Source organism: Lycium barbarum, chromosome 2 (assembly GCF_019175385.1).
Source record: "Lycium barbarum isolate Lr01 chromosome 2, ASM1917538v2, whole genome shotgun sequence".
Taxonomy (NCBI): Eukaryota; Viridiplantae; Streptophyta; class Magnoliopsida; order Solanales; family Solanaceae; genus Lycium; species Lycium barbarum.
This window is the reverse complement of record NC_083338.1, coordinates 69,118,408-69,126,847: the sequence shown is the minus strand read 5'-3', so window position 1 is coordinate 69,126,847 and position 8,440 is coordinate 69,118,408. Positions and strand designations below refer to the sequence as shown.

Sequence of the window (8,440 nt, the reverse complement as noted above, 5' to 3'; positions counted from 1 at the left end):
CAACTGCTTAAGCTTGAGGGTTATTTTCGAAATTCCACCGACGATGACCCACATCAACATTTGAAGAGTTTTATAGGTGTGTGCCAGACACTCAAGTAGAACAATGTAATTGAAGATGCCATCCGGTTGAGGGTTTTCAAATACTCTTTGGCCGGCGAAGCAAAGACTTGGTTTGAGAAGTTGCCTCACAATTCCATTCATACATGGGCTGAGTTAGTGAATGTTTTTGTCAAGAAATGGTTTCCTCTGAGTAAGAAGGCCAAACTCAAAGACAAGATTTTTGAATTCAAGCAACATTTGGAACAACTTTATGAAGTTTGAGAGAGGTTCAATACATATTTGATGAGGTCTTCGAATCATGGTTTTTCGGATATCGTATTGATGGATAATTTCTATACAGGTTTAGATCCTATGACTTTATGGCAAACAATGCAGCCGGTGGGTGTTTCATGGATAGGATTTTTTCTAAAATCACCCAATGTCTTGACAAGCTTACTACACATAATCAAGCATAGCATTGGGGTGGCATGGATAGTGTGATATATTGGACTCCGTTGTTCAACACTATGGTGAAGGAAAATTAAGAGAGGGACCAAACAATTGCTAAACTTGCCACCAACATTAGCTTGTTAACCAAGAGGTTTGTGGAAGATGATACCAAGAAGGTGAATGCGGTAGAGGAGATGCAACCTCTACCAAATGGCATGTATCACACTCAAGAAGCTCCATATCAAGAGGGACCATTGATGCAATATGAGGATGGTAATTATGTAAACCTCTCAAAGGGGTTATCAAAGGAAAAACTATCAAGGGCCCGGTTACCAAAATCAATGGAAACCTCAACCGCAAAGGCAAGGTAATCAATATGGAAGAAACGATCATGGTGGTGTGGATCAAGAGAAATACAATAATTTTGGAAATCGAAGTTCCAATCCTTATGTTCCCCCAAAAGTACAATCTTCCAACTCACCGAATTGGCGAGAGGATCCTTCGAATGATCAAGGGAATTCTAAATTGGAAAGCATGCTTGAGCGAGTAATGGCAAATCAAGAAAAGTTTGATAAGTCGATCAAGGGTTTGACCATAGTTGTGGGTTCACATACCTCGCCCATTAAAAATCTAGAATTACAAATGAGAGATCTTTCTCGAGAACAATATCTTCTACAAAGAGAGAAACTCCCGAGCGACACAATACCGAAACCGAAGGGCAGTGGAGGTGTTCCAATAGCCAAGTGCAATTCTATCGCTACTCGAAGTGGGAAACTACATCAAAGTGAGGGTGAGAAAGTGTTTAAAAGGGAACCGGTAGAGAAGGAAGAAGAACCACAAGTTAAGGTGCCAATTGTTGTTGAAGAAGCGCAAGTTGATCTTCCGTTGTGGTTGAAGTTGCATGTCAACATCATATATCATGTATACATATAACGTGTCCCGGCCCTCTATTGAGGGACTCGGTGGATACATATAACGTGTCCCGGCCCTCTTTTGCGGGTCTCGGTGAATAAATCATCATATGCCATACTGTCCACCATCCCCATATTCGCATATCATCATGTACATATACATATAACGTGTCCCGGCCCGCAAGTGAGAGGGACTCGGTGAACAATGCAGAGGAGTGCGCACGATAACATGTCCTGGCCCGGGCTCAGTGAAGGACATACTGAGGCTTGCACGAACAGAGTAGTGCGAAACTATATGCATATAAATCAAGACTCGATAGATAAGTATACTTACCGACATCTGAAGGCTCAGAAACAAGTTTCGGGTCAATCCGACTTAGTATGAGAATGTTATGAGCGTTTGAAGCACAGAACCTTCTACGAACATTTCAGAAGCCATTTTTAGAAAATTGAAGCAACAATCATGTCAAGTACCTTTCGAATATCGTATGGATCAAATCAGATATAACTTTCGGAATCATATGTACACTATCATGTCAAGTACCTTTCGGATATCGTATGGATCAAATCAGATATGGCTTTTGGAATCATATGTACGTATCAAAATGTATCAAAGACTTAACGGAATAATCAGACGTGCTATCATTTGAAAATCAAGACATTAGCCATATCACTTATCTTTCGAATGCCAATTCGGAAACATATCAAGTAGACCTTCGGACATCATAGATATGCATCAAAATCATATGAAACAGCTTATGGAAATCAAGGATATTAGCCATCCTAGTGGCTCTAAGAATAGGAATTTCTTTGAAATCATACATATACGTCATTTGTTCGTTTCATAAAGATCATGCCAAAAGAAAGAAAGGGTAAGCCTTACATACCTGCTCCACGTCCTATTAGTTACGCTTATTCATCCAAGCTTGCTAGTCTACATTCAAGAAGATTTACATAATCATTAGACACATCAACACACACTTGTCTTAGTTCTTCAAACGGATTTACTTATAATCTGCCGGAATTTCGGCAGCATCTCCCCTGTAAATACAACATCCCCGAGAATCTAGCTCGGCCAATTTAACAACAACAAACCCGAGAATTCAACTCGGCCAAATTATCCACAATAATACCAACAATCATATCTCCAATTTCAACAATTGTTTCAAAATACATTCTAACATTAACAATTCTTTCTACACAATCCGACGGCATTCCATTTTTATTCAACTCAATCGCATATATTCAAGCCAACATCAATGCTTACACATTCAAATACTTGCCCAAGACCTTACAAACACAATTCAAGAATAATTCAAACAAGTCATACCATATTCAAAACAATCTAGCCAATATGCCATTTCACCCGAAACCTTCCAAATGCAACAAGAACACTAACAACACATTCCCTTTCTTCCAAATTCATAAACTACACCAACAATCTATACTTTAGCAACATCATTCATTCTTATGATCATAAGAAACCATACTAATATCACATTAACTTCTTCCATAATCCACAAACAATTACAACTTCATTTCAAACCATTAAATCCTTATTTACATCATAGAATTAACAACCACAATAATCAAATTACTAAATAAAATCAATTCATTTGTTCTACACAATACAATTATATTCGGCCAACACCCCAACATGCCAAATTCATGATTTTCATCGATTTCTTCACTCTACAACATATACAAATCATCCATAACATCTGAAGAGAAGATTAAACCTTACCTCTTTCACTCAACTTCTTGGCTTGACTAAGGTTGTGAACTTGCACAATTAAATGATTTTATTGCTCCAACAACCATTCCATGTTAAAAAGGACCTTCCAATTGCTTGGAATACTAGAAGAAATAATTTTTCTTGGTCAATTTCCCATGGCTCAATTTTTCTCACCATGGCCGAATGGCTCCATTTCTTGCCTTCAAATTTCTTGTGTTATGGAAGAAGAAAGGAAATGTCTAGATTATTCCCACTTATTCATATATATATATATATATATATATATATATATAGTTCCTTCCAATACCATGTGAACACATGGCCTTTTCTTGAAGTTTCTTAAACATTAAAGTAAAAGATAACTAATTATTTTATTTTGTCATCATCCTTCCATATTTATATATATATATATTTATACATATGCCACACGGACAAGGGGTTCTTCAAGAACTCTCTTGAACTTTTTGTGAAATTCCCATTTTGCCCCTAGCCTTCCACAATTTTACCATGAACCATTTTATGATTTTCCCTTTTTGCCCTTAGCCTTTCTCAATATTTCCATACTAATAGTATTCATAAATAATATTCATAACCAACTTGTACATTAAAATAATTTTGGAAGATGGTCATTTCCTTAACTTACCACGACTACCTCGAAATATCCGAACGTACAAAATACGGGCTATAACATCCTCCCCCCCTTTAGAACATTCGTCCTCGAATGTTCAACTGATCTTATGGGGTCTTGTAACACTTCAGGGAGGGTCCCTCTTATAGTGGTCTTTTTCTCCATGCTCAGTCCTTATCATGGGCTTTCTAATCCGCCGCGCCAACTTATTATCCTTGTACTCCCCAGATCATCTTTTCTCTGCTATTGTTTCGTCACCATACCTTGACAGAAGTCATGTCTTTAGTACGCAATCTTCACTTGATGATCCAATATGGCCACAGGCTATTCCTTGCTTTTATTTGATCTACAGTATTGCAGTCTCGCTTAGCATGCTATAAATATCCATCGGCCTTTGGTGTTTTCTTTTCTTCGCTCCCTGCTTCTTTATGCCTTTGTCACTATTTCTTTTTAATCTTTCATTCTAAATATTTACCCAAAACATATGTACGTAACGTTTCTTTGCCAATTATTATCTTTCGCAGTCCAGTCACGCTTATGGTGACTTATGATCCGAATTCACCTAACTTCTTAGCTCGCAACATCTTGAGTTCTTACTACAACTTTTTCTTTATTTCCTTCTCTCACATTTCTCAACACAAGTATACTTGTTTTTGATCTCTTTGTGTTGGCGCTCATTTCATCCTTCGTTATTTCTTGTTGGTTCTCCGATATGGATTCCTTACAATATAATCGAGCATCGCTTCGCGTCGATGGCTCATATAATTTCATAACGTATATTCTCATACTCCGTATAATCAAAGATCCATAAACTATTTTCTAGCATCCGATGAATTTCATTCATAAACATTGCGTTCTCCCTTTCTTCAAAAATTTCCAAACTATCAATCTTTTGATGCTTTCGTTATAATAGTCGTTGTCATCCGAAATATCCTTTGAGTCTTATCATTCTCTTCATTATCCTTTGTGAACTTAGCTTGTAGCCATTTTCTTGCTCTTTTTATTACTCTTTACAACATGTCACTGCGTACTTAGGTATGGCTCCAATTTGCCCGATGTGAGGAATTCAGATCATGGCATAAACATATCATAATTCATGTTGGCATGAGGCATTGTCTTAAGGTGTCTTCCATCATTTTTCCTCATGTCGGCCTCACGGTACACTTCATTGTCAACTCGTTTCTATTCCTTTCATGTATTCTCTTGATATGCTGATATATTTCGAGCTCTGGCCCCGAGCTAATAAATTTCCTTTTCTGGCACTTGAAATTGTTGTGATTCCTTTTAAGCCTAATATAATATTGCCTCCCCCCCCCCCCCCTTTAAGGGGGCTCCTTATATGCCAACAGCCCTCTTGTAAAGTCTTTGTTTATACCTTACTCCTCATCTTTCTTTTCAACTCTGTGCATAACATATCGAAACTTCTTACCATATGTTTTGTCTACACCATCATTCTTGTCAACATTCCCGTATCCTTTCGTCCATTATTAGTCCCTTCACTCATTTAGCTCACTTACTCGTAATTCCTCTTAACTATGCACTTGTGTTGCAACTGCGCATCCATTTTTCGAGCGTCCGCTACTTTTGCTCGCAGCACAGAATCTTTACGGTTTACACTCTCTTTATCCTTGCTCCTCGAACCTTTAACTATGCTTATGATGTTACGACCGAGCGGTTTCCCACGCATGTTCCTTGCATCTCTTTTCCATTTCTTCTAAGATCAAAACCTTCAGACTTCGCATGATTTCTTATTTCTTACCATTAATTTTCAAATCAACAATGTCGACCCATTATCCCTATTTTTCCTTGGTGCGTAATCGGGTTCCTATCGCTAATTTGTTAAGGCATCCTTCTTACGCTTATGGTTAGAGGTTTCCAATTGCCTTACGCTTAAATGCTTCACTCTTCTTTTGACCAACCCATTAGTATACTTCTTCTACTTTCGTCCTTAACCCTTCTTGGGTTCCTTTCTCCTCGGTCACTTTTCTCCTTTTGCCGTTTATGGCATCGGCTCTGGAGGTCGTGAAATTTTTACTTTAAGCTCGCAGGTCCGTTCTATTCTTGAGTCATTCTTTTGGCAGAGAGCCCCCCCCCCTACATGTCCGAGGCAACCACATTAATTTTGCTGCACCTTTTATTCCTTTATATACCTTCCAAGGACCCAAATCTCCTAGCATCGTCGCAAAGCCTAATCATTCTTTTATTACTTCACACCCCTCATCATAGTCACCATTTCTTCAGTCCCACTTATTGAAATTGGTTTTCGAACTCCACACATTCTTCTCCTGTTCCATATTACCGCACTTTACCCTTTTCACGTGCCTACCTTTGAAGTTTTATCTAAATCGTCCCATGCTTTGCCTGTAGTTTCTCTCGGGGGCTTCATTCACTGAGGTTTCTTACCTTTCACCTTCTTCCGACACTTTGATCTGTTTATTTTCCAGCTACTCACTCACTTTCTTTTCCAAATATCGTTGTATTGGAGTTTTTCCATTTTAACCTGTAGTGAAAATAGCAGCTTATCTTATAACACTTGCACCATTTATTTTTACTGTCACTCGGGCTTCGGTATCCTTTACTCGATTGAGGCCTTCTTTACCGTAGCGCCGGTTACTGGGACTCACATGTCCACTGATACAATCACAAATGAGATATCATACGCATTCATATATATACATATAATTACTATCAACTAGCCCACAAAATACTTCCAAACGCTATTCAGGCCTATCCATATTCCAGAGCCGTGACGTACTTTCTATCTCTTCTCTAGTCTAGCCTGTCGCGTGCTATGTGGCCTGTTATGGTCTCCAACCATCCCGTGTACTCTAATTTCACTCAGGCTATTCTAGCTTTTCGTTTGTCTCTTATGTCTAAATCTTTAGAATTTCTTACATACTTCCCAGGGGGTCACCCATCCTAAAATTACTCCCACCTTAGCACGCTTAACCTCGAAACTTTGGTGGGATCTGGTACCCTAATGCTAATATAATCGCGTCCTCTTCCTCACATGATCTAGAGCAAATTGAAGTCTTACAGATTCCGAGACATGTTCGTAACACGTCCTTTCTTTTACAATTACTATTTCACCCTTTTCAATTCCCAATGTTCACCTCCCACCTGTGTGTATGACTACTGCCTGTCCCGGGCTTCCAGATTCCCAATGGTAGCACATATACCTTTATCGCCGCTACTTATGAATACTTCGGCTACCAGCCTATTCGGATTTCCACTCACCATCCTTACATAACAATTTATAGCAAAACTGATTGTCGACTTTCTCTGAATCCTCCAACAGACTTTGTTCCTATTCGAATGTTATCCATTTTAATCCTTCAGACTGCTAATCGTCGTTCTCGCTAGTATTCTTCCTGTCATGCCAAATCCATAACTCCTCTGAAACAATGCATCCCATTTATTTTCTGGTTACGGTATTTCCTTTCTACGCTCTTCCTATTAGGTGTTCCAGATCAAATAACCTGATTTGAAAAATTCTGACCGGGTCTCCTTTACAAATTCTTACCATTCAAATCTGTACGCAGCAAATACCAACAATGCCTTATAGAGCATACGGCTATATGTCACATTCTAGCCATCCACAACTTCCAATTTCGGATAACAGAACAAATATGTCAATACTTACCTTTATGACTTTCCATATCATCACTTACCTCCTTCTGTCGTATGTAAGGCTTATATATGGAATTTCATTTTCCTATGACTTGGCTCTATCGCACGATCTATGACAGAAAGAAGGTCAACAATCCCCAGATGTTTATAAATGTGGCGCGCTTCACACCATAAACAGGACTCTACTGGACACGACTTTGCAGACAACCCCTAGGACAACCTACTCTGATACCACTTTGTCACACCCTAATCTCCTTAGGGTGTGATGGGCACCCGACCCTTACTTAGGGCTGAGCGAACCCTCTGACTCTTGATACACACATAACTTCTCTGGACTTTTAAATCAAATAAGCATGAAATACATATTAAGGCTTTCAGAAATCTTCATTTTCTTTGTTTATCAAATCCAACAAAATCTGTAATTATATGGAATTCATATCATAACACAACTGACACATCGGCTAATGGAGCCGCTTACAGAACTAGTATTCTATACCCACAACTCTGTCTGCAAATTCTCTAACATTAATCAGACATCATAGCACATATACTCTGACTCGGCAGCACTAGTGGAGCTTGCCAACTTCACCGGAACATCTTCTGTAATATCTTCCACTCATCTGGGTGTACCTGCGTGGCATGAAACGCAGCCCCCGAAGAAAGCGGGTCAGTACGGAAAATGTACTGAGCATGTAAGGCATGAAATATAGGAAACAGAATCATGACTGAAACAGAGAATTACCAAAATCAAGTATGACCTTTTAAAACATCAAAGTACTTGCCTTTTTAAGTGAAAGTCATGCATATCCATGTCATATGTCATGTATCCAGATAACGTGTCCCGGCCCTTCAGTGAGGGACTCGGTGGATGAAATCATACATGTCCACATCATACATCATATATGCGTAACGTATCCCGGCCCTCAAGTGAGGGACTCGGTGTATAGAATCATGCATGTCAACATCATATATCATGTATACATATATAGTGTCCCGGCCCTCTATTGAGGGACTCGGTGGATACATATAACGTGTCCCGGCCCTCTT

General features: G+C 39.0%; 1 non-coding gene across 1 annotated transcript; it reads right to left on the bottom strand.

Moving 5' to 3' along the window:
• Positions 1-261: 261 nt before the first annotated feature.
• Positions 262-365, bottom strand: LOC132629623 (small nucleolar RNA R71). Its single transcript, XR_009578385.1, has one exon. It is a non-coding gene; the product is annotated as a small nucleolar RNA R71 (small nucleolar RNA).
• Between the last annotated feature and the right edge of the window lie 8,075 nt (positions 366-8,440).